This window comes from Aplidium turbinatum, chromosome 1 (assembly GCF_918807975.1).
Source record: "Aplidium turbinatum chromosome 1, kaAplTurb1.1, whole genome shotgun sequence".
NCBI classification, from domain to species: domain Eukaryota; kingdom Metazoa; phylum Chordata; class Ascidiacea; order Aplousobranchia; family Polyclinidae; genus Aplidium; species Aplidium turbinatum.
Window position 1 is genome coordinate 26,023,012 of NC_137472.1, and position 27,031 is coordinate 26,050,042.

Genomic DNA, 27,031 nt, shown 5'->3' on the forward strand with positions numbered 1-27,031 from the left:
TAGAATCGAAGCTTCAAGTTAAAGTTCAGTAAACATTTGACTAAAATAGGCTCTACAGCTAAATAGGCTACATAAGTAAGCGGTGGAAATAATTTCAACATAATTGTTACTGCAACTATCAGAGACCATCTTGGTTACTTGAAAAATCCATAAAAACATAAAGAACAAAACAAACAACTTAGAATATAAGATAAACTCATGGGATTTTTAAAGTTCATGCGTAGTCAGTGAATGAATGCTGATGCACGTTGTCTTTCAATAAATCTTCAATTCAATTTGTTTCAGTTGCAAGCAACGAAACACATTTTCCAAAATTCTGAAGGTCCTTGACATAGCTTCAAAGAAACCTGTAACAACAAACAAATTTAAATAAAGTATTATACATGTAATAAGACGTCAATACATAATTATTGGGATGGACGACAAGTGGCTCCTCGTGCCCCATCCTGTGAGTAACATCTGCACCTAAGCAGATGCCAAACGAAACTTGTCAAGCAAGAGCCTCCACCCGGATGGCACAGCTGCAAGGGACAATGGACAAGTTCAGACCCCCACCACTCTGCAGCTCAACATAGAAGGCTACACAACAAGCAAGATCAAAGTTGTGGAGCAGCTTGCCCATACCAACCGGGCACTCGTCATACTCCTCCAAGAGACCCACTGCACCTCTGCAGATAGGCTAGCTGTTCCCAACTACACGCTAACCGGGTCTACCTTAAGCAGGAAGCACGGCATTGCCACGTTTGTGCATGAGAGCCTGAAGTGGACCTTTGTCGATCAATCTCCAGTTGATGCTAAGATTGAGTGGATGTTCATTTGCATCTCAGACTACAACATCGTCAACATCTACAAGCCCCCACCCTCGCGAATGTTGCCACCATCCCTTCCAACGTTCCCCTCCCCCAGTCTCTACGCTGGCGATTTCAACTGCCAGCACATCCACTGGGACTACAGCAACACAAGCAGCGACGGAGAATTGCTGGTTGACTGGGCCTCTACAAACCATCTTGCCCTCCTATTCAATCCAAAGGAACCAGCCAGTCTCTACTCCGGCCGCTGGGGAACAGGGACAAACCCTGACTTGGCCTTCGCAAGTGTCGACAGCTCTCTTCCAGACAGACATGTGCTTGAGAAGTTCCCGCGGTCCCAACACCGGCCGGTCCCTCATCACCGCCCCAAAACTTGTGGCTCCTGTCCCGAGTTCACCGGTGAAGCGATGAAACTTCAAAAAAGGCGATTGGAATCAATACAGCCTCCTGACCAATGAGTCTGCTACAAAGTTACCATCGACGGAAACATGCAACGCAGACGAGGCATACCAGGACTTCTGCAATTCCATAATAACTGCAGCAAAGGCCACAATACCACGTGGCCATCGAACCAGCTATACACCATGCTGGGACTCTAAGTGTGAAGCTCTCTATCGTTCATACCTAAGCGCCACAAGTGGTGCTGCTTCTAACACCGCCGCCACCAGACTACTTGAGCGGCTGGACACAAAGAAGCTTGAGCGATGAAACGAAGTTGTCCAAACCATCGACTTCTCACACTCAAGCCGCAAAGCATGGAGCATCATCAACAACCTCACTGGGCGCTCAGTAAACTCCCTTCGTCAATGCCCCGTTTCTGCTAATGCCATCGCTTCCCAGCTAGTGCAGAACGGGGTCTACAAGACAAAGGACCGCAAGGCATCCCGCCTTGTTGCCAAGGAAGTATCTGCCCTGTGGTGAGTGGAAACACCACAAGAGGAAGCAATCTCTGGAGACTTCACCCCAGAGGAATTCGCCACCGCCCTCCGCCTAGTGAAACGACACAAGTCTCCAGGGCCGGATAAGATCTGCCCTGAGCTTGTGCTCCATGCTGGCTATGCCCTAAAGTCCTGGTTACGTAGATTTCTCTCTTCCTGCCTGCACCACCTCACAATCCCAAAAATCTGGAGAAGAGCTTTAGTAGTTGCGATCCCTAAGCCTCACAAGCCACCAGAGGATCCAAGGAGTTATCGTCCGATATCCCTCCTCTGTGTTCCTTTCAAGATCCTCAAAAGACTGATCTACGCACGCGCCAACCCAATCATTGACCCGCTCCTTCCAAAAGAGCAAGCTGGGTTTCGATGCGGAAAATCCACTGTAGATCAAGTCACACTTTTAACCCAAGACATCGAGGATTGCTTTGAGGCAAAAAAGAAGGCCGGCGCTGTCTTTCTAGATCTTACAGCTGCCTATGACACCGTATGGCATCGCGGCCTTACTTGCAAGCTGCTTCGCCTGCTTCCTGACCGACATATGGTTCATATGATTATGGAACTTATCAGGAATCGAAGCTTCACCCTCACCACCGGTAGCTCACGGCGAAGCAGACTGAGACGCCTCAAAAACGGCGTCCCACAGGGGTTGGTCCTGGCTCCACTTCTTTTCAACATCTACACCCACGACCTGCCAACTACGGTCACCGCAAAATACGCTTATGCCGGCGACCTGGCAATTCTCCACTCCACAAAGTCGTGGTATAATCTAGAAGACACATTGAGCCAGGACATGAAAACTCTCTCAGCCTATCTCCAGAACTGGCGACTGAAACTCAGCGAAACCAAAACTGTGGCAGCAGCTTTCCACCTCCATAATCGGGAAGCTGATCGTGAGCTACACGTCCAGAACAACGGAAAATCTTTGTCCTTCTGCCCCGAACCAAGATATCTTGGGGCAAGGCCTATGGGAGCGTGGGTACGGAGGGTACGGCGTACCCTTGAGATCCCAGGCCTGTGTTTGTTGGGGGGCCCGAAATTGTGGTTTTATAGTTTACGCGCAAAAATGTTTGGTTAAAACCATCCTAAACGACTGATTTCAAGCATAAAAGTTGTTATTCTTTACTCCTGGGGGGCCCGTAATCTAGCAAAAAGGCTCAGAAAGGTAATCGAGTGCTTTGCGAGCAAATTAGGGTCCCAAAGTGGTAATTTAATGCTTTACGTGCAAAAATGTTCTGTTAAAAGCACACTAAATTAAATAATAAAAGTTAGTTATTCTCCTGTCCGGGGGAAGGGGCATAGTGTAGCAAAAATAGGTTTGAGAAAATCCCGGGAAAAAAGCCCGGGTGTTTTTTTTGTGTTTTTTAAAAACTATTTGACAAAGGTAGTTTCACGCTTATTTCACTTCAAAATGAATTTCGGAGTTAGAGCAGGAGCCGGAGAATACTTTCCGAGCAGGACCTGAGCCGGAGTAAGAAAAAGTGACTTCTCTCGTTCACCTATGCTAATGCTGGGCATGTGGTGAATGCAAAAGTTAATGAAGAAAGGTTAGGATTGGTCAGATGATTAACTTGATTATGTTTTGACAAGATGTTATGTTTGAGCCTTAATAGAGAGCTTGGCTTGTACCAGATACATATAACACTCAGTAACGTTAACGGATTTAACATTAAACACACAAAAAAAACATGAAAAAACTACTAAATCCAACGTTTTCGACACCACATAGTGTCCTCTTCAGAAATAATTATAAGCTACATCTAAGAGAAATAAAAAAATGAATTTAAAAATTTTACATTAAAGATGTAGAAGTACAAGCGACACCTCTCAACAGCACCATCAACAACTGACACACGAATTCAATGCAGGATACACAAATTGGTGAGGGACAGATCACATGATATCATCATCATCATCATCGGCCATGCCTGAATAAGGCGTCGGCTACCGTGAGTCTCCACAACGATCGATTGTCCATAGTTCCAATTAGGTTTTCAAAATTTTGGTTTGTCCATGTTGTAAGATTTTTGAAGATTTCCATATGCACAACACAAAATAATAGTTTTATTGCAGCCTGATACTATTATTGCGCACAGATGTCCAATTCTGCAGTAAAATATTGTGTGGTGTGCAATACGCCTAAGCAAACTTCACACTTTTTGCCCAAGACAAAGGGGGCCCGGAGTGAAAGGGGGGCCCGGAATGACTTTTCGTACCCCTAGTAAAAATTTCTCTCAGAGGCCCTGTCTTGGGATGACACTGGATGGATCGCTCACATACCGCCAACATTTGGTGTCACTGCGCAAGAAACTCACACCGCGCGCTGCGTTACTCACGCGCCTGGCAGGCTCTAGCTGGGGGGCGAGGGCTGAAACTTTGCGTATAGCAGCCTTAGCCCTTATCTACCCTTCAGCAGAGTACTGTGCACCTGTTTGGTGCCGCAGTGCTCACTGCCATAACATCGACACTGCCATAAACAGCGCCCTGCGCACAGTGACCGGATGCCTGCGTCCCACACCATTGGACAATCTCCCCATTCTCGCTGGCATCCAACCTGCTGAGCTTCGTCGCAAAGAAGCCACTCTGTCCCTCGGTCGACGGGCACTGAAGCCTAACCACCTTCTCCACCACAAGATCTCTGCTCTCCCAAACGAGCACCCCCGTCGACTGAAATCAAGACACCCATTCGTGCCAGCCGCTCAACTTCTTATCAACGAAGCTGATGTACAAGACATCTCTGAGGCTGCTTGGGCGGACCATAGTCAACCGCCACCAGACTCTATTCGTTCATCCCCGACGCCGACACACGCCCCATCGGTCTAACTCTACCAAGACAGGCATGGGTGCGCCTCAACCGTCTCTGTACGGGCGTCGAGCTTTTCCGCTCAACCATGCACCAACGGGGAATGGCCTCTTCCTCCTCCTGTGAATGTGGTTCAGAGGAACAGACCGCAGACCACATCATCAATGACTGCTCCATCTTCAAGCCAACTAATGGAGTGGAAGGTCTGCGTGTCATGGATGATGAAACCAAAGACTGGCTGCTCTCTGGTAGCCTTCCAGTGTAGTCCGGGAACATAGTGAATCTGGGGTGGTAAAAGGATAAACCCTCGGCTCCAGACGCTCACACGACGACAACGACGAATACATAATTGTAGCCTATCTATAGAATAAGAAGGCCTTTTTCCTTAAACTTTACGCAGGTCTGCAATGCATTTTTACTTTTCATAAAGGTGACATTAGACAGATCGCTCACGCACCACTACTACGCTACTTGGTGTCACTGCGCAAGAAACTGTCATCGTTCGATGCGCGATTGAAGCGACTAGCAGACTTCAGCTGGAGAGCGAGAGCTGACACTTTGCGTACACCATCCCCAGCTCTTGTTTAAGCTACTATTCAGCATAGTACTGTGCATCTGCTTGTGGCGCGGTGCTTAACTACCACAGTATCGACACTGCTATCAACAGTGATCGGATGCCTCGGTGATCGGATGATCGGATGATCTCGGTGATCGGTGATGCCTCGGTGATCGGTGATCAACAGTGATCGGATGCCTGCGTCTCACACCACTAGACAATCTCCCTATTCTTGCTGACATCCAACCTGCTTAGCTTCGTCGAGAAGAAGCCACTCTGTCTCTCAGTCGACAAGCATTGAAACCAAACCACCTTCTCTAATCCAACGTCTCTATTTCTTTAAAGGTTTGCGTGTCTGTGATGAGGTGTACTGTACAATGTATTTGACTAAATTCGTCACATTAAAACTGGATTTCTATAGAAGTTTTAGTAACAAACTTTGGTTTTAAACTTGGAGTTGCGTTTTCAATATTTTTTCTTTTACGTCTTAAGGTCTAAGGATCTTAAATTTATTTATTGGTTTGTTTAGTGCTGTGTAGGCTTGCAGTAAAATTGCAACATTGCGTCTGATTTGTCTTCACGTTTCCCGTAAGCTGCATAGCTCATACAGGGCACATTTCTCTTCATACCGTAGGCTAGTTACTTAAATAGGTCAATTTGCGGTGGGATGGCGCAGCGGACAAGGCATTGGCTTTCCAACAATGCAAATCTGGTTCGACTACTATTGCTTAAGCTAGTTGTTGATAAACACCGCTCACCTCTACCCAGGGTGTGATAAATTGGGTGGGAATAGTTGCTAAAGGCTGCCCGAGAAAAGCGAACTAGTCACCATAGGCTACTCTCATTTGTGCCAATGTCTTGGTGTAATAAGAACCATATCTTTCCATTCCCCGAAAGTCAGTAACTGAGTATTGGACCACCTCTTCAAAACTAAGATAAGTTTTTCAACATTTCGAAATTAACACGTTACAAAACTCAACTAGTTAACAATTAATTAGAAATATCCTGGGCATGACGTTAAAACTGCAATCGGTGGGAAAGGATCCAGTGTGGGAACTCTGGACTTATGGGAGATGTGGAGTTATCTCTTAGCTTTCTATTACTCCCAGGTCTCCTCTGGCCCGTAGCGGTAGCACCTATCAGGGCCTCAGCTATGGGTCAAATAGCAGCGCTTCCGCTTGTTACCTTATTCAAACCGGGATGTGTGGCAGAGTGTGGGGAAGAAGCGCATCACTGAATATAGCTCAACGGACAGGAATGCACCACCCAGTATCACAGTTGCAGGAGGTGCCCATTTACCAAGAGCATGACGTGACACGAAGACGTTATTGCCATCCTGCTGCACTTCATGCTTCACCCAATCGTCTCGACCATGTATTTCCACTGGACCCTGAAACCTGAGACGAGAGAGTGAAATTGGAGTCCTGCGCAGGCCTCCATCACTAAAAACAAAATCACGCGCAAGTCATGTTTCTGATCAAGAAGCCCTGTGGCAATATAGCAACGGCGAACCAGATGATGCGGATACACCCAAGCTGTAGCCATGATCTCACACACAGGCGGCTCAGGCCATATGGTCGTTTTCCACCGAATAGATATCTAATGGGGTAAATGACTGTTTAATGTAAATGCAGTTTCCATTGAGCAAAAACAATGCCACTTTGATTAGTGCTTGTGCCCCTACCATAACCAAAAATTATACCGACGCAAAGGAAAAAATCTACAAAAAATTACAGTAGATTCTCTTATTGCTTCCATGCCCAAATCGGAGAGAAGTTATTTATTCTTGGCGATTTCAATGCCCGTGTTGATTGTGAACACCAGGTCTGAAATGGTGTTATTGGAAAATATGGTATAGGAAAGTGCAATAGCAGTGGTATTCTTCTGCTAAAAACCTGTGCCACCTGTGGCCTATAGCTATCACAAACACTATGTTCCGTCTTCCTACCTGCAACAAAACATCATGGATGCACCCCGCTCTAAACACTGACATCTCATTGACTATGTCATAACCAGAGCCAAAGACAAACATGATATACGTGTGACCAAAGCCATGTGTGGTGCTGACTGCTGGACTGATCACCGCTTAATAGTCTCCAACCTATCGCTTCACATCAAGCCTAAGAGAAGACCTCAAGGCCAAACAGTCACAAAACGGCTCAATATCAATCGGCTGAAGTCCCCTCCAGGCACTGTGAAGGAGTTCCAATGTGCCCTGAGAAGTAATCTCTCAATTACAACCAGCAGTGATAACAGCATTAAAAGTCAATGGACCATTTATGAGACACATTACACTCTACCGTATCTGAGGTACTTGGCCCTGCAGTCAGAAACCATCAAGACTGGTTCGATGAGAACGGTGCAGAGATCATGGAAATACTGGAAGCCAAGCGACTTTTACCTAGCGATCATCAGAGGAATTCCTGGGATATTTCCAAGAAAACTGCCTTTACCAATATACCCAGCAAAATTTAAGCCAAGCTGCGAAACACGCAAGACTCTTGGCTTAGTGCTAAAGCTGATGAGATCCAAAGCTATTCAGATAGGCACCACACTAAGCGTTTCCACACCGCCTTAAAAACTGTGTATGGTCCATCCACTTCTAAACCACGCCCTATTTTTAACATCGATGGATCAACTCTAATTACCAAGCGTCAAATTTTAAAAAGGTGGGCTGAACACTTCCATGACGTCCTCAACCAGCCTTCAGAGATAAATGATGAAGCCATTGATCGCCTCCCTCAGGTAACCATCAATCGTGATCTTGACGCTCTCCCAACAGTAAGTTGATGAAGTTCAGAAAGCCATCGACCTTCTATCCTTGGGAAAAGCCCCTGGACCTGATTCTATACCAGCAGATATCTACAAATCAGGCGACCAAGCCCTTGTTGACAGTGTTACTGACTCATTCCAGTTAATGTGGGTTACAGGTACGCTTCCCTAGGACTTCAAAGATGCATCTATAGAACACATTTACAAACGCAAGAGAAATCTCCAACTGTGCGACAACCATCGAGGAATCTCCCTTCTGTCAATTGATGGAAGAATTCTGGCTCGTGTTCTACTGAACCGCCTCTTGAACCATCTCGAGCAAGGCCTTCTCCCTAAAAGCCAGTGCGGATTGCGCCAAGGCCGAGGAACTGTAAATATGATCTTTGGGGCCAGAAAGCTTCAAGAAAAATGCATGCAGCAACACCAAGACCTTTACACCGTCTTTGTTGATTTGACAAAAGCTTTTGATACAGTAAGCAGGGAAGGATTGTGGAAGATCATGCACAAATACGGATGCCCAAATACATAAATCTCCATTGTAAAACAATTTCATGATGGAATGATGGCCTTACGTTGTTGATGACGATGAATTCTCTGAAGCCTTCACAGTCACAAACGGCGTTAAACAGGGCTGTGTCTTGGCACCTACTTTGTTTTTACATGATGTCTTCAGCAATGCTAACAGAATAACAGATGCTTTCAGAGATGAAGACCGCAATGGTATTCCAATCGCTTTCGTTGTGACTGGTCATTTCACATACTTGTAGAGGCTCTTGACGCAGGGCCGGTTACCGAGATTGGCAAAGTGAAGTTTTCCGATTGTTGAAGTCTTGTTGCCCGAGAGTTATTCCATTCACTAGGTGCTGCTGAATGGAGAGCAGTCCTGAAATGCGTTGCTCAACGCTCAAGCGCACACCCCGAGAGTCGAACCAGCGCCGCGTGATCTTGAGCCCGACGCGTAACCACTGAGCTGACGGGGCTGATTTTCAAAGCAATCACCAAAGTGACGGAACTGTCATTCAGGAACTTCTGTACGCGGATGACTGTGCCCTGAATGCCTGTTCAGAAAGCGAAATTTAACAACAAATTAATAAGTTCTCCTCTGCTTGTGATAATCTTGGACTAACAAGCAGCACTACAAAAACAGAGGCAATGTATCAACCAGCCCCGGGAAAATCTTATAGCGAACCATTCATCACTGTAAACGACCAGAAACTACATCCATGTCAAAGCTTCAAGTATCTCAGGAGTACTCTTTCCAACATAGCCACCATTGACTTGGAAATCAACAGCAGAATAGGGTTGTGCGATCCACTCGGTGGCGCTACAACTGGGTCCTAGCAACACGCTCGCAGTGATTGCTTCCAGCTTTAGCACGCTTTGCGTAACGCGCGTACAGCTGATATGGGTGGGATGGGAGTGCAGTTTTGTGTTGATGTGAGGATAAAAAGGTGCATATTACAAAGCTTGATACATTTTAGGCTTGATTTAACGTTGCTGTGGCTATAAAAGCAAATAAGTAAACAGGCGTGTACCGACTGCTGTCTTATATTCGTCACCAGCCATTATTCTGCAGTGCAGTCCAACGTTCTCATAATTCTGTACTGCTTAGCCTACTTTCAAGTTTTAATATTTTTAGCATTGCGTCTGGCAGCACTCGCCAAGGGTGACTGATTTCGCCTATAAAACAGACTGGTGTGGTAATCTTCTTCCTTTTCAATCAACACACTTCTGATGGAATGACGTGATGTTTCTGAATCCGCCTTGATCGCTTCACACGTGGCGTAATACAAGATGTACTTCCTGATGCCAACAATCTAGTATCGTTGTCAGCCACCCCAGAAATGTTACAATGGTGACCCCGAGTAAATTTTCAGAACTCACGACCTGCAATAAAGACATCAACGCCACCTGGTAATGTACCACGTTTTTGACTTTCTGTAATTACCTCCTACTGTAGTCTACATGTATAGTTTTTAACTTCTATTTCTACGTACCTTATCCTTGTGGTTGCCATAGAAACCACCGCATGCTAAATTTTTTTTTAAACTTTTTGTAATCATCTCCTACTGTAGTTTACATGCACAGTTTCTAACTTCTATTCCTATGATACCTTATCCTTGTGGTTGCCATAGAAACCACCGCATGCTAATTTTTTTTTGACTTGCTGTAATTATCTCCTACTGTAGTCTACATGCATAGTAACTAACTTCTATTCCATGGTACCTTATCCTTGTAGTTGCTATAGAATCCACTGCATAAATTTTTTTTTAACTTGTCGCAAGTAGCTAGTACGGTAGCCTACAGGTAATTGCCGCCCTTATTCTTCATTACTCTCCCCATTATGCATCGATTCCCTACAGTTTCTCGTGGTTGTTCCAGACAATTGTTCACCTAATCAAACGTCATATAAAAACCGTTCAGGTCTACTGAGTCTTAGCGTATTACGTCATGGAATTGTTCTTAAAAATGAGCCAAAATTGCACCATCGTTCGTAAGACTTGTATCAAACCTGTTTAAACATGAAACATTGGATCACCAGCTTTGAACACCTGTTTGAATTGCGTGACAATGTCTTTCACTATTGCGTCACAGTACTGCGTACGTGAGTTTGAGATATTGCTATCTATTCTGGTCATTCGTGAAATAGTTGCTTGAGAGTTAGTCGCACATTTAACTGCTTTGCTTAGTGCTTGTCAGCTGGACGAAAATTTCCGTCTTTTATCCAAGTAATCTGTTCTGTAGTGACAAGTTTTTAGTGGTGTATCGCGTTGCACCCCATTTTCGACAGCTTTGAGGCTATTTTTACAGAAATACAATTCTCGAATAGACGTTTCCTGAAGAGTGTTTTTTTTCGGTCATTACATACAGACGAACAGATCTGGGAATCTTATGTTACAATTTTCCCAGGAAGAGATTATGGTTTAGTGGTATTACTCAACATTCCACTCCCGCCTGCGCTGCGCCTACGTATTCGTCTGCGCCCTCTTCAAACTCTCATGCAACTCATTCCAACAATTCCACATTGTTTCTAACAGATGATAGTACTGCATCCATCACTCCCATCATGACGTCTCATACAGACGCCACCTTCACCACGCCAATGCGCTCCTCATTAACTGCACTGCATGATCTTACTACAGTAGGTTTCATCTCTACGCCTACCTATTATTCACCTCTTAATATTAAACTTCCCGAATTTAGGACAGAGAATGTACCACTCTGGTTTAGCACATGTGAGTCTCTTTTTAGGTCTCACAACATCACCAACGAACAAATTCAATTCGATCTTGTTTTAAATACCCTATCTTATGCACAATTACGTGATGTTGACCACGCCATCATCACCAATCAACATACTCGTCAGCCTTATTCTGCCCTAAAACAAGCTCTAATCACAGCGAATGAGCAAAGCTTGTCTGCACGATTATCCACTCTTTTTCATAAATCCACTCTAGGTGATAAACGACCTACCGTTCTCCTCAACGAAATGCGTAAGCTGCTTGGTTATGACAATGCTCACAATATTACGGCTAAGGCTATTCTTAAAAATTTATTCTTGGAGTGCATGCCTTCCCACATACGACCCATTTTAGCTGCTTCCGCGCATTTAGATCTAGATGTCCTGGCCCTTCAGGCCAACAACATTCTAGACGCCTCCACTTCACATGACAATCTCAGATCTAACGATCATTCCTCTCAATCATTAATCAATCAGCTCTTAGAACAAAACATTACTTCTCTCACGCATTCTCTCGAAACCTTCATGTCGCTACCCAATCGGCAATCTGCACCTCTTCCAACGCAAAGTAATGGTCCACGACCACCCTAGCGGCCACGTTCTTATCCTCAGGCTATGCCGCCCTTCAACCCTCATAGTCGCACAGATAACAGCACACGCTTCACCCCACCTATCTGTTATTACCATCACAGGTTTGGCCACAAGGCACGCAACTGCTCCCCTCCTTGTGCATTCTCCGGTCCACCAAAAAAACGGCACCGCCCCGCTGCCTCATCAATAGGACTCACAGCGGGGCTATCCACAGACTTTCATCCCTCAACGCCTCAACCCTTTTACATTTACGATTCTATTACTCGGCTTAAATGGCTTATCGACACAGGTAGTCCTTATTCCATTTTTCCCGTGCAACATGCACCTTCTCAACGCAGTACATCCTATCTATATGCTATCAGCAATACCAAAGTCTCCACCTTTGGCTACACTAAACTGCATCTCTCTCTAGGGTTCGACAAATCATTTCCATGGCGTTTCCTCATCGCGGATGTTCTTCATCCCATTCTAGGAATGGATTTCCTCGAACATTTTAAAATTTCACTTGATATCCCAAAGCGTAAATTAATTCTACCACCCGATAAGCATCCTCCATGCTCAAACGACGCTCGCTTTTCTACTAATGTTAATATGTGTCCCAGTAAATTGCCTTCAGCAAAGTCCATTCATGCAAGTCGCAACATTAATCGAACTTCTACGGCGTCACTACACAAACCTGCTTCTTATAGCATCTCTAGTACAGTTCCTGCGCCATCTTCCATTGATTCTTTCCTCGACTCGTTCGCTGACGTTTTTGATCAATCGTCCTTTACTAAATCTATTTCTCACCACGTACAACATCACATCATCACCTCAGGGCCACCAGTCCGCTCACCCAAACGGTGCATGTCCCCAGAAATGCTCGACACATTGTCCGAGGAACTGAATACTCTTTTTGATCTTGTAGTCAACCATTGTATTATTATGGTTAGTGGTGTTGTTTAAGAGGACTTTTAAAGAAATTTTTAAAAAATTATGTGTAGCAAGAGAAATAATGTATGGCACGTATGTGTGCCATTGTGCCTCAAGGGTAAAGATTTTGTCTATTTTCTTAGTACCAGCCTGTGTTGCCAAAATGGCAATAGAAACGGTAGAATTGTTATATGGTTTTCAACAGCAGCCTGATAACCAATGCAAGGTTTTGCAGATCACACTGATTTAATCACAAGCAATGAAATAGACAAACAACGCACCACAAAGACACTGAAAACACAGATAAAAAGTGTGGAATCCAAATGAAATCTGCAAAGTAGAATTTTGGAAAAGTAGCAAGAACACTCAACACAACATTTGACTGATTAAAAATTAAGCAACCTTCAAGTTCTATACAAATATTATTACCATGCAATGTAGAGACCAAGGAAACTGACTTCAAGACCTTGAACCATCTGGTTTACTAACATAAAGTAAGAGAATGGACACAGCAAATACAGTATTCTGAGGTAAAAACAATCACTGCAGATTGAAATAAAGGTGTACAAATCATTAGAGGGTCTATAGCCACCTGAATCAATGTAAAATGATGAATTTAGGATGCAATTCCCGAGATATTGATAAAAATTATTCATTGGTTTTAAAATCACATCATACAACATGCATACTGTACTACAAAGATTTGTGGTATGCATTGAAGCAGTCTCTGTCTTTCACATAGCATAGATGAATACCACATTTCAAACATTGGTTGTTGGTCAGATTGTATGTTTTCCGGGTAGTGCACAACTTGCATCGCTTTCTGTCTTCCACCTTTTCCATTGTATGTTTTATATCAACTGATGCCATGGAGCGACTTCTTTTGGAGGTCATGATAGATGAGACTGCTCGTTTCCTGTTTGTACAATGTACATGTTCCAATCATACTCCTAGCAACAAGTCGTCGAAATGTTTTAGGGTCAAGGTTGCTCATATCAGGATTTTCATCACATAGTTTGTTGTAACTAACAAATGCATTATTTACAGCAATGTCCATTAGGTCAAACACAATTCGCAAGTAGTATTTGATTCTAGACTTGTGATCAAATTGATTCGTCACTTTTTTTGATCCATTATATCTATGCCACCCAAGTGCTGGTTGTAATGCTAATTGCTTCACAACATCTGGACAGGCAACAGATTGTTATGAGCTTGATTCCTTCTTTATTCTTTTCACTTCACCCAATGGAATAGCTGTCAACAGGTTTGATACACAGTTGATGGCTTTGTTGTCCATCCACTTCACAAAGTATACAAGATTTTCAGCTTGAAAACAAGCAACATCCCCTCTCTTCATGCACTTGTCAGCAGGGACTTGTGATTTTGGCAAATGCTTCCTATTGGATCTCACTGTGCCAGTACTGAAAACATTTCTTTTGGAAAGGACATCCTGCAGTCCGCAAATAACACACGATTGACAGCGACTTCACTTAAATGGAAAACTTTTTGCCTTTTAGCCATATTATTATTTTGAAAATACAGTACTTAGTTTGCACTAATAAAACATGAAAATAAGCTCAATATCAGGTTACTTTGCAATATGTTTTCATTTTGAATTACTATACTAAACAGATTTTCTTCACACATTGCAAACATTACCAGACTTTCTCACAAAGGTTCACATAAACTTGTGTAGCAATTTTTACCCTTGAAGTACAATGGCACATATGTGTGCCACACATAAATAGTTAGCCTCACAACCAGTAAGCCTTAGTTTCCAACTTAAGTAATGGTAAAATGGTGTCCTATACACTCTAAAGTGTATTCTGAATAAATATCATGATAAATTAAGAATTATAAACTAATAAAAATAAGTTCCAAACATGTCTCTGAAGCAATAGCTAAAATAGGCAAAACAATTTTAAGGCCTGTCTGGAGAAATTAGTTCAGAGTTTCCAACTATTAGTTTCAAGTTAAAGTTTGATGTATGGAGAGATTGCAGCATAAAAATCGTTTCAAAATAAAACGATTTTTTAACATAAAATCGCAGTTAATTTTGTGGCACACAGGCGTGCCACTGTACCTCAAAGGGTTAAAAAAAGGACGGAATGTCCCATCGCATCACGGTTCGCATCACATCCATCGCATCACATCATGGATCGCTACTCACTTCCCTTCCTTCACGATTTTGCTAACCGCATTAATGGCTGCAACGTTTTTTCTAGTTTAGACTTACTCAAGAGTTTTCATCAAATTCCTGTAACACCTGAAGACATTCCCAAAACTGCTGCCATCTCGCCGCTTGGCTCCATTCAATTCCGTTTTATGCCCATGGGCGTATCGAACTCTAGTCAAACCTTTCAGCGCCTCATGGATGAAGTTTTACGCGACTTACCCTTCATTTTTTGCTACATTGACGATATACTCATTTTTTCAAAATCGCAGGAAGAGCATTTATTTCACCTGCAAGAAGTCTTTTCACGACTTGACAACTTTGGCCTAACTCTTAACAAAAAAAAATGCACATTTGCGGTACCCCAAATCACCTTTTTAGGTCACTTTCTCTCATCGCAAGGTATTCAACCCAATCCTGAAAAGGTAGACGCAATTCAATCGTTTCCTCAACCAATTACGATGAAACAACTACGCAGTTTTGTAGGTATGATCGCTTTTTATTCCAAATTCATTCCCAACTGGGCTGACACTCTGCGACCGCTACATGCTTTGCTCACACATAACAAAGCCAGTCGCAAACGTCTCACGTGGACTCCTGAAGCCGAAGCAGCGTTTGCTCAAGCAAAATTGTCCTTATCCAAGGAGTGTCTTCTTGCATTTCCCGCACATGAAGCTCCCACTATTCTTGCGGTAGATGCATCCGCCACTCACATAGGTTGCGCACTGCAACAAACCGTACACGGCCAATCCCGGCCCATGGCGTTCTTCTCAAAATGTCTAACTACTGTACAACGCATACTCAACGTTCGACCGTGAACTTTTAGCCGTTTACCTCGGCATACAACATATTCGTTATTTTTTAGAAGGTCGTACCTTCACCGTCCTCACGGACCACAAGCCGCTAATCAGCGCTCTCCACCGTCCTACCGCATCACATTCGCCGCGACAGATTCGCCACATGTCTTACATAGCTCAATTCACTAAGAATCTTCAGCATCTTGCCGGTAAAGACAACGTAACCGCTGATTGTCTCTCCCGCCCTCCCATAGCCGCTATTTTTGAGGACGTTCCGTCCCTTGATTATAATCGTATGGCTATCCTGCAGAATCAAGACACTACGCTTCCGCCTCTCCATGACAATTCATCGCTGAATCTGACCACTCGACCTGCCCCGAATGGCCTCTCCTTGTTGGGCGAGACATCTACCAGCCGTTTTCGCCCTTATGTTCCTCCGCTCATGCGCAGCCAGGTATTCGACATTATCCACTCTCTGGCTCATCCAGGCATCAAACAAACACAGCGTTTACTATCTGACCGTTTTTTTTTGGCCTAAGCTTAAAATACATGTTGGCGACTGGTGCCGCACCTGCTTACACTGTCAGCAAACTAAAATCATTCGTCACAATATCTCACCCTTACAGCAGTTTCAACTGCCAGCTGGTCGTTTCGCTCACATTCACCTGGACCTCATTGGCCCGCTGCCATCTTCCCAGGGCTTCTCCTACATTCTCACCATTGTGGATCGGTTCACTCGTTGGGTCGAGGCCATTCCATTACGTGATATAACTGCAAAATCATGCGCAGACGCTTTTCTCATGCACTGGGTCAGCCGATTCGGCGTGCCTGCCCGAATTACCACTAACCGGGGCGCTCAATTCACTTCCACTCTATGGAAAGATATTGCCCAATTTCTTGGATCTAAGCTCTCACATTCCATTAGCTATCATCCTCAATGCCAGGGCGCTGTTGAAAAATAAAACCGCGTGATTAAATGGGCTTTAAAAGCACAAACTACCTCTGCAGACTGGGTCTCCAACCTTCCATGGGTTTTATTAGGTTTGCGCTCTGCTTTGAAAGAACAAATCGACTGTTCTGCCGCAGAATTGATCCTTGGCACACAACTCCGTCTGCCGGGCCATTTTTTTACTCCTTCCGATAACACACCTTCATCTCACACTCCACTCGTCAATGACTTCATCAAGTTCATGGCCGCGTTGCGTTATGCTCCTACCCGCGTAACGCGCAACCGCCAAACTCACATTGACGATGCCTTATTCTCGTGCTCCCATGTCTTCATTTGCGACGATGCAGTTAGATCTCCACTTCAGCGTCCGTATCAAGGGTCTTTTCGTATTCAATCACGTTCTGACAAATTTTTCACTTTAGACCTCGGTTCACGCATTTCCAACGTATCCATAGATAGACTTAAACCATTCTACCCGCTTGCACCACCTGACGTCACCCGTTCACCTACAAACACACCTCGTCCACCGTCCGTATCTAATATTAAAGACAACTGTTCTACGTTCTCTCAATTACCTTTCCCCCAATCAGTATCCATCGTGCGCAAACCTTCATTCATTCGCTTTCGGCCCAAAGCGACTCGTAGTGGACGCATCATTGTACAATCTTCCAGGTTTACAGACTAACCTCCACTCAACCAATTTTTTCTACAGCAATTCACCGTCCTGGGCAAGACGTCAAAACTGCATCTCTTCAGTAGTTCACCGTCCTGGGCAAGACGTCAAAACTGCATCCCTTCAGTAGTTCACCGTCCTGGGCAAGACGTCAAAACTGCATCCATTCAGTAGCTTACTGTCCTGGGCAAGACGTCAAAACTGCATCCATTCTATAGTCACTCGTTTAACTACAGTCGTGTGACGTTGCAACCACTTTTTGTACTCATATTTGTCGCTATTTTTTAAAGTGACCTTTCATCAGCCAGCGTTTGCCGCCATGACACTGTCATGCTACGTCATTACAACATTTTTTTATACTCGTGTTTGTCGCTTTTTTTTAATGAGTGCTGAGCCTACCTAGTACCCATGTACTACGACTCTCATAGTTTCATGTCTAGTTTCCTACCTATCATCAGCCGGCATTTGTCGCCATGACCACGTCTTGCCTTGCAACTTTAACAACTTGCATGCCCGCATGTATCGCTATTTTTTTTGTAATGTGTCGTTGTACTGCTTATGTGTAATTTTCTAGCGGATGCTACTTTGTATCAATTTTATTTCAGACGCGCCCATCAACACGGTTGCTGCGAGACTTGATGCGCGACTTCAAGGGACTTCAATAATACAGCACCACGATGATGTCACGACAAGCTCACTGATGAGACCACTTCAACATGGCACCACAGCACCCCATGTTCTCCACGACTTGCACTGAGTTGAACAGTCCCTCATCACATTCCTCAACATGAGATGCCTCCACAGAGATGATTTCAATACGGCTATCCACGGCCACCGACGCAACCAATATGGTCAACCCCATATCTGTCGCTACTCCCTGCGACACACTTTCGACATGCAATTGCTGCATCATTCATCATTCAAGCCTTCTCCACGTCAGAAGCACACCGCAACATCAACCAAACCAGTGCCATTATTTGCGCCACTTTCGACATGCAATTGCTGCATCGTTCATCACTTAAGCCTTCTCTGCGTCAGAAGCACACCACAACGTTTCAAGCCTTCTCCATGTCAGAAGCACACCGCGACGTCAACCAAACCAGTGCCGCTTTTTGCGCCACTTTCGACATGCAATGGCTGCATGTCACACAGCTTGCAACTATACAAGCTGGCCTCTTTCGTGTCAAATTCGGCATACATCAACGGACTCACAACTCAACAGCTGTCGTGCTCGTCATCCATCAATGGACTACTAACTGAACTGCTTATCACCTGCTGTCGTGCTCATCATATATCATCGAACTTTCACATCAACTGCTGTCTCGTACTCCCTCATCAAAATACTCGAACTAATAGTATGACTTTAGAACATCCTGTCTCGCACAACCGAGCGCGCAACGTTAGGCTACATACATTTTTTTTGACCTTTCTGGTTTGCTTTCATAGGTGTCAGGTCCTATCTCTTCGGAGGAAGGACATGGACAGCCATGGACGCTTACCTGTTTGTATATATGCTTAATTTTTCTCTAAAAAAAAAACGCTTGTAAATTTTTTTCTCTCATGGCTGATTTTACAGTTGCGCCCCAGTATTCAATTTCAGTTTCTAACCCTAAATCATAACTTACTGTTTTTGTCATTCACGACATCTCTCCTATGTTTCAATGTCGTTTTGACTGGGGCCAACGTATGTACCGACTGCTGTCTTATATTCGTCACCAGCCATTACTCTGCAGTGCAGTCCAACGTTCTCATAATTCTGTACTGTTTAGCCTACTTTCAAGTTTTAATATTTTTAGCATTGCGTCTGGCAGTACTCGCCAAGGGTGACTGATTTCGCCTATAAAACAGACTGGTGTGGTAATCTTCTTCCTTTTCAATCAACACACTTCTGATGGAATGACGTGACGTTTCTGAATCCGCCTTGATCGCTTCACACGTGGCGTAATACAAGATGTACTTCCTGATACCAACAATCTAGTATCGTTGTCAGCCACCCCAGGAATGTTACAGGCGTTTTCGAACACATTGCATGACAACACATTGCTTGAAAGCAAACAGTGTGCTATCGGTGTTCACTTTCAAACCAACACTTGCTACCTCCGGAAGAGGAGCGGGTTTGAAACGAAAATTAGAAAAGCTTTGTAATATTGAAGATTGGCAGCATGAAGAAGAGGTTGTTGATCATGCTGAATATACAACGGAACCTCATTGCAAGAGAAGGAAAGCGACTTCAGTTGCAATTCAGTGCAGCCTGGATAGTAACAACAATAGCGGAGCAAGCGCTTCAACTGGAAGAATTGAACATTACAATGAAAATAAGCAAGTCATAAACTACTACACTGGTTTCGATGATTATGATAACTTTATGTTATTCTTGCGTTGCTTGGGGCCAGCTGCATATGACTTGAACTATACCAGCAGCAAACTTGACCCACCAAACCAGCTCTTTCTTACTCTAATGAAGCTAAGACAATCAAAGAAAACTAATGAGCTGAGTTTTCTCTTTCACATTAGTGAAAGCACAGTTTCATTAATTTTCAGGGTATGGATCAACTTTATGTATTTTCAGCTGAAGGAACTTAATATTTGGCCATCTCGAGCTGTTGTGGATAAACACATGCCCACACAATTTCAAAATTCATTCCCCACAACACGTGTCATTTTAGATGCAACTGAAATACCAATCAATAAGCCAAGAAAATTTGATGCTCAAAGCATGACGTTCTCCACTTACAAGAATAAGAACACGCTAAAAATTATGATTGGCATCACTCCAAATGGGCTGGTATCGTACGTAGGCCAATCAACAGGTGGATGTTCAAGTGATCGCCAACTTATCGAGCAAAGTGCTCTCTACAAGCAAGCTAATGAACACTTTTCACAAGGGGATAGCATCATGACTGACAGAGGTATTCTTGTGCAGGATGTTTTTGCACCTTATGATGTTGCAGTCAACACGCCTACCATGCTGAAAGGGAAGCACCAACTTGATGCAGATGTGGTTGTCTCGGATAGACGCATTGCATCATCACGCATACATGTCGAGCGTGTTATTGGACTGAGCAAGACATTTAAATTTTGACTAACCCACTGCCTTACCAGTATGTCCCAATGGCATCACGTATCGTGTTTGTATGTTTCATGCTGTATAACTTTCGTAAACCTATTGTTAGTTGATTTTGTGATTACTTTTTTTCTTAGCAAAATCTCTTCGGGAGGTTTTCTTTGCCTACCGGCTTTCTCTTTTTTTATCCTACTACCGCAGCAGCGTTCCTCCTCACATAACGTAGCTGGCCTTGCACCATTGCTGGTGATGCGGCCATGTGTTTTTATAATTATTTTTTCTGACTGTAAGCTGTTTTATAATGCATGTTATAACGCTAGCTCGTTTTGCCGCATCTTCCCTTTTCCGTTCTCGTGTTACGCTGCTTGAGTTAAAGTGAAAATTATCTTTTGCTTATGACTTAAATGTAGCCAAATTGTGGACTTAAACTAATTTTTGTTATTTATTGTATAACTACCATGTCGTACTCGATAACGGGAATAAAACAAGCAACAACAAATATGAAACAAGTGTTAGTGCAAACTTAAGTAACAAACGAAATTTATTGCGACAACAAATTGATCGTAGTTTTCCGTCTTACTATGATGACTGGGTAGATGCAAGGCTACAGTTACGTCATGGTAGCTACAACATCGCCAGTTTATGGGTCAACATGTGTACACTATGGTATTCAAAACATGTGTTGTGCGGAAACTGACTCCACAACTTTAACCTGTAAGCTGTGTCAACCTTCTACTGTACGGTACACTTAGTTAATTACAAGCGCTTTTGCAACTTTATGAGAATTCTGTAACTTTATGAGATGTTTTTCTTATTTTTGTATCACTCTGCGTTCCAACCTTCTAAAAACAAACATGTTTTGATGACTACAATGCATATCCGAATCATATTTTAAGTTATTCTTTCGCCCACGCATAACCAAGCGCTGTACAACCAATCGTCTATATGCTGCACAAGGCTATAGTTCTCGTCTAGAAGGACCCAGTTGTACCGCCGCTAGTTGTTTCGGGGTATCCTGTCGCACAACCCCATTGCCAAAGCATCTATCGCCTTCGGCAGATTGAAGTCTATAACACTTGGGAGAGGCGGGGAATCAGGCTGCCCACAAAGCTAAAAGTATACAAATCTGTTATTCTGACGATCCATCTGCGTGTGAGGCCTCGACTCTTTATAAGAGACACGAAAAGCAGGTGAACCACTTCCACCTTTCCTGCGTCCGAAAAATTGTTAAGATTCGATGGCAGAACAAAGTTCCAGACACGGAAGTTATCAGTAAAGCAAACATGCCCAGTACTCTTACCCTCATAAAAAAAGGCACAAATAAGATGGGCAGGCCACGTCCATCGGATGCCGAACCATCGCATTTCCAAACAACTGCTCTACGGAAAACTGACTAACGGAAAACGCCATGTGGGTGGTCAAAGAACACATTTTAAGGACACTTTAAAAGTGCAATTAAAGATCATATTAGAAACTGTTAATCGTGTTCTAACAATAAGCCTTCATTGGAGTCCTTCGAAATTGTTCGTAAGTGTTTGTCCGACTTCGACACCAAGATTTACGCGGCATAATCAAATCTTTCAACCCAAGGTTTAACAGGCAATTATTTGCTGGCGGAGCTTCCTATTTTTATGAGTTTTTGATTAAATTGTCACGTCTTGTGCTTCTCGTATTTTTACTTTGTTTGTGCCACTATCTCGTGCTGTGCTTCTGTCCATCTTGCGTAATCTGCTTGAGTCCTTTTCTGAACAATTAATTAATTTCACCTCTCAAATACTTGACCCGTTGTGCTGCGTAATTTTTAATTATCAGTTTGTGTGAGCTAGTTAAGCAAGTTTCTCAAATGTTTAGATTTGTACATATGTGTTGTTGCGATAGTGAATTATTCTTTAGTATTTCTTTTTAAAATATTTTACTTATAGGCTTGAAAAGGGCTGCATGATTAGCCGAAAACGTTAGCTTATTGTTTTTGTTTTTGCTTTTATAATGTTAAATGTAGTGTTGTTGCTGGGTTATGTCTATTTATGGTTTAAAAAAGTTACCTCTCTACCCAAATTGTACACTTTAAAAGCTTCCATAAAAGAATTCGCTATTGACGTAGCTTCGTGGGAAGACTTAGCCGCAGAACGACCAACATGGCGCAGTCTTACTTATAAAGACGCTAAATCAGCTGAGAAACGTCGTAGGCTACGCTACCTGCTGTCAAAAAAACGAAAAACACCGCAAGGCCCGAGTCTTAATCAAGAACACTAGCCAACCATCCTTCCCGTGTCTACTGTTCATCCTGCAGCAGAAGCTTCATCGCACAGATAAGCCTCACCCATCATCTCCATCTCCGCACTCATGTACACTGACCATAGCCTACACCAAAGCTTGATTCAGTTTCATTGGCCATCTTCGGAAAAGAAGGGCGGTCATCATCATTTTTTAAAGTAAATTCGATTGTTAGCCAGTTGATGTTTGTAACGTGTTAATTTCAAAGTGTTGAAAAATTTATCTTAGTTTTGAGGCGCCTAAAATTTTTCTTTCCCTTAAATCCACTGCTGAAATCTTGTGTACCTAATGCCACTCGTTAGCTAAAATGAGATTAATTTAGCGAAGCAACCGAGAACATTTTTCTAAGAACGCAAAAAAATTAAATTTTTTTTCTCTATTTTGAGGAAATAGCACTTGAGAAAGTCAGCAATTTCATTTTTGCACGGGTTAAACAAGCAACTTTCTCAACTATAGTACAGTCATAAAAACAATAAAAGTATTCAATGTCAGTGAATACGAGTGAAATGCAATATCTGTTTGAGAGTATAAAGATTATGGCGAGAAAGAAAAACAACTTGACCATGTTGAAAACACATTCAGGTCACGACTAAACCATAGTGAATATAAGTTGTTTTTAAATTAATCGAGCACCGGAAGTCAAGTGTTTGCGTACCGGCACCGGTATGCGTATGAATGAAAGCTAAATACGACCAGGCCTGTTGCTTTATCTTTGATTGACAACCGCCGCACCAACTTGACCCCACGGAAACAGGTTTGGGTGCGTCTCAGTTGTCTTCGCCGGGGCGTAATTTTTTTTATGTTCAACCAAGCACATATTATAAGGAGTGACATTCTTCTCTTTTTGTGAATGTGGCACTGAGGATTGTGAGGAATAGACCGCAAATCATATCATCAACATATATGTACCGTTTTCCACTTACCAAATAAAACAAAAGATTTGTAGGCTATGTTTTGGGTGGTGAGGCCAAAGATGCTTTCACCTCGAGTATAGATGCCACTGGTAATCTAAGAAAGTAGGCTTTATGGAGTGATGAAAAGATGCACGCCCTTTCCCAGAGGTACAAAGTCACGAGACTGAGAACCAGAATATGAAGTTACCTCAATGCTGGCTCTGCGACATGTTCTTGATTTTTTAGTCAAGCCAGTACCACACCTTTTCCGGATTGGTAAGTCGCAACGAGAGTAAGGGGACCAAAGGCTCCACATCGAAACTAAAAAAATAACATTAGCCTATAAAAGTGTTGATCCTTTTTATAGTTTGCTTAGAAATTGTTTAAAAGTTTTATTCATAAAATAGCCTCTCTACTATTGATGTGGGAATCAAACTATATAATTATTATAGCCTAAGCCCTAAGGCTACATTAACATGACGTTTCATTGGGCCACAAATGAAAGATCTCCATTTTCTGTTCGATTACCAGATACGTAGGCCTTATCTGTTTACAGGCGATTACCGAAACGAGATTCGTGAATTTCATGTCGGTAGTTTTGACCGAAGAGAAGCCGATTTGAAGCAATTGAGGTGATGTAAACATGCCGCAATAAAATTCTTGCAACGAGGTTAGCCCAGGTATACGGTTTGATTATGGTTAGTAAACTGGTAGAGTAAGTATTTGTACTGTAAGTTAGTATATGCTTGTATCCAATTACAATACGCTGATATATATGAAAACTATAATGTTTTTGCAACTGTTTATATGTTTTTAGATATTTCTTACTGCACTGCTTTAAGACTTTTGTGATTGTCACAGTTTCTTTCTATCTCTTACCAGGAAAGAGACTTGGAAAGGTTCAATGACGTAGTTTAATGAGATATTACCGAAAGGCAGTCAATTAAATGGTCGAATAGTTCTACTAGTGAAATGATAATGAAAATTGTTGAAGGACTTTAACGAACGGCTTCTCAAATAACTCCAATTTCGAACACAATTTATATCAGTACCAATTCTCATCTACATGTATTCAATTGCTTCAAATCTCAATCAACAATAATCTCTGCACCTATTACCAATCCACAACTCATAACACAACTCTCATAATCAACTCATAGTAATAAGTAGAAGGTTCTAGAAAATACGTTACATAATAAAGATTTCGCAACCACAGATCTACTGGTAAACATCCTTATGACGTCATGACAAACGACATTGGGCAATTGTGAAAAACAAAAGAATATTTCAGATTTGCATGTTACAGAATGATCTGAAAGTACGTTCGGTCAAGATACAAAGTAGACCGTCGCGAGACCTCGCACATTGATTGTGACAGTGATAAACTATTTAAGAAAGTAGCGAAATAATCTTCTAAGCAAAAAGTACACCGGATAAAAACAGATTTGGGGAAAAGTTTGATAAGTTGAAAATCACTAGCTTTAACTTCTGACATGTTAAGCATAACTTACTCACCATAACTTCGTCTAGAAGAACGTTTTGCACAACGGTGAGTTGTACATCTTCGTTCTTGAGTTTTTACGTTGTATTTTTTCCCACTTAATTTGCATACTCTTACACGTGATTGTGTGCATTGTTTGGTACAACTATTCCATGCAATCCAAGCCCCGTATCTTCCATTGCCCCAGCAAGGTCTGTTATGAAAAGAACTGCCACGGCAATATCTTCCTATCTTGTGGTTTTTTTGGCGGCAAGTTCTCACTCTTGCCTGGGTACCTTTGTCACAAGGTGGTACGCAAGAACTCCAAGCAGACCACCTTGTCCAAAAGCGATCTGACAAAAAAACAACAATAAAAACTCTTGTTAGAATTTTCACAGAACTGCATTTTTTATTGCTTAAAATACATGTTTATTTGTAATATTTTCTTCCGCTATTGTTTATTTCTGCCTTCCGCCTCGACAGCGCAGATGTCGAAGCCTCTGCAAATAGGTGCCAAATTGCCAGGATTAAAGCATCCAAAGAGTCTTAGTTCAAGCACAACAATTTTCCACATCGATCATCAACACAAATGAAGCTATAAAGATATAGACTATAGAGGACTCAAAAGTATACAGCATACGTTACAGGCCTGTTACCTCACTTTAGTTGCCAGCGTTTTGTAAAAATAGGAGGAGTTCTCCTCTTGCTCTTGTTGCCATGGTAATGAAAAAATATGTTGCCAAACTATTGAAACGCACTTTGAAATTTTGGAGCAAATCGGTCTTGCAATTGATCGGCGAAATGACCGTTGCATTTACAAGCGTCGCGCCAGTCAGCAAAATCAGTTTATTTTACATTGCATCAACCTGTTCAGACGTGAAATCAATGCAAAGAAAAACGATAAGCCAACTGAGTGATTTAACGTATTCAGACGTAGAATCAATGTAAATATGAACTTTTAAGTTATTTTGGCAGCCGATTGTAGCATCGAATAGACAGCGATAGACACGTGTTTCGCCCATGAGGCTGGGCTCATCAGTATCGCACCGTATTCTTGCCACTTGAGTAATCGACCGCCGCTTTACCAGTCAGTTTAACTCTTATCTTTGTGGAAAGAAAGAGCCAACAAAACCAGCAGGTGCCAGGGGTAGGTCAATGTGAAGAAAGGCGTTCTTCCCGGCTATCAGCACAAGGCTGATTACTCACTAGCACAGCGAGCTGCAGTGACGCTTCGCTAACCAGAACGGTGTAGCTTCCACGCCAGCCATTGAGACCTCCAATTAAACGTTTAAGTTATTTTGGCAGCCGATTGTAGCATCGAATAGACAGCGATAGACACGTGTTTCGCCCATGAGGCTGGGCTCATCAGTATCGCACCGTATTCTTGCCACTACCTGACCTACCCCTGGCACCTGCTGGTTTTGTTGGCTCTTTCTTTCCACAAAGATAAGAGTTAAACTGACTGGTAAAGCGGCGGTCGATTACTCAAGTGGCAAGAATACGGTGCGATACTGATGAGCCCAGCCTTATGGGCGAAACACGTGTCTATCGCTGTCTATTCGATGCTACAATCGGCTGCCAAAATAACTTAAACGTTTAATTGGAGGTCTCAATGGCTGGCGTGGAAGCTACACCGTTCTGGTTAGCGAAGCGTCACTGCAGCTCGCTGTGCTAGTGAGTAATCAGCCTTGTGCTGATAGCCGGGAAGAACGCCTTTCTTCACATAAATATGAACTGTTAGGCTAATTGAGTTCTTTGAATAAATCGAATGGCTTCTGTGAATGTTTCTCAGTTCCAACATATACCTAGTCAGCAAAAGTTCCCTTTTGTACACGATTTCAAGGTTTGGCGACGTTGAAACGATGTAAAAATGACAGTTTTTTTTCTGGCCGGGTAGGCTACTAGGCTACCGTACCGAAGTTGAACTTGACCAGTTAGGTGGTTCCAAACATTACTGACTATCGCTTTTTCATTCATTCTATATTTTCCTAATCAGCAACAGTAGGGCTACCATACGTCCTCTTTTAAGAGAATTTGTCCTCTTTTCTCAAGAAAAATGAATCCCCCTCCGAGGACACTAAAAAATGCTCAAATGTCCTCTTTTTTTGACAG

At 42.9% G+C, this 27,031-nt stretch overlaps 1 long non-coding RNA gene and 1 pseudogene across 1 annotated transcript; one reads left to right on the forward strand and one right to left on the reverse strand.

The window, feature by feature from the left end:
* Positions 1-25,102, reverse strand: LOC145768873 (uncharacterized). The gene is made up of 3 exons (XR_014288980.1): positions 24,955-25,102; positions 23,648-23,760; positions 1-347 (listed from the first exon to the last, which is right to left on the reverse strand). It is a non-coding gene; the product is annotated as an uncharacterized LOC145768873 (long non-coding RNA).
* LOC145775721 (uncharacterized) lies at positions 19,238-20,385 on the forward strand (annotated as a pseudogene).
* Positions 25,103-27,031: the final 1,929 nt, after the last annotated feature.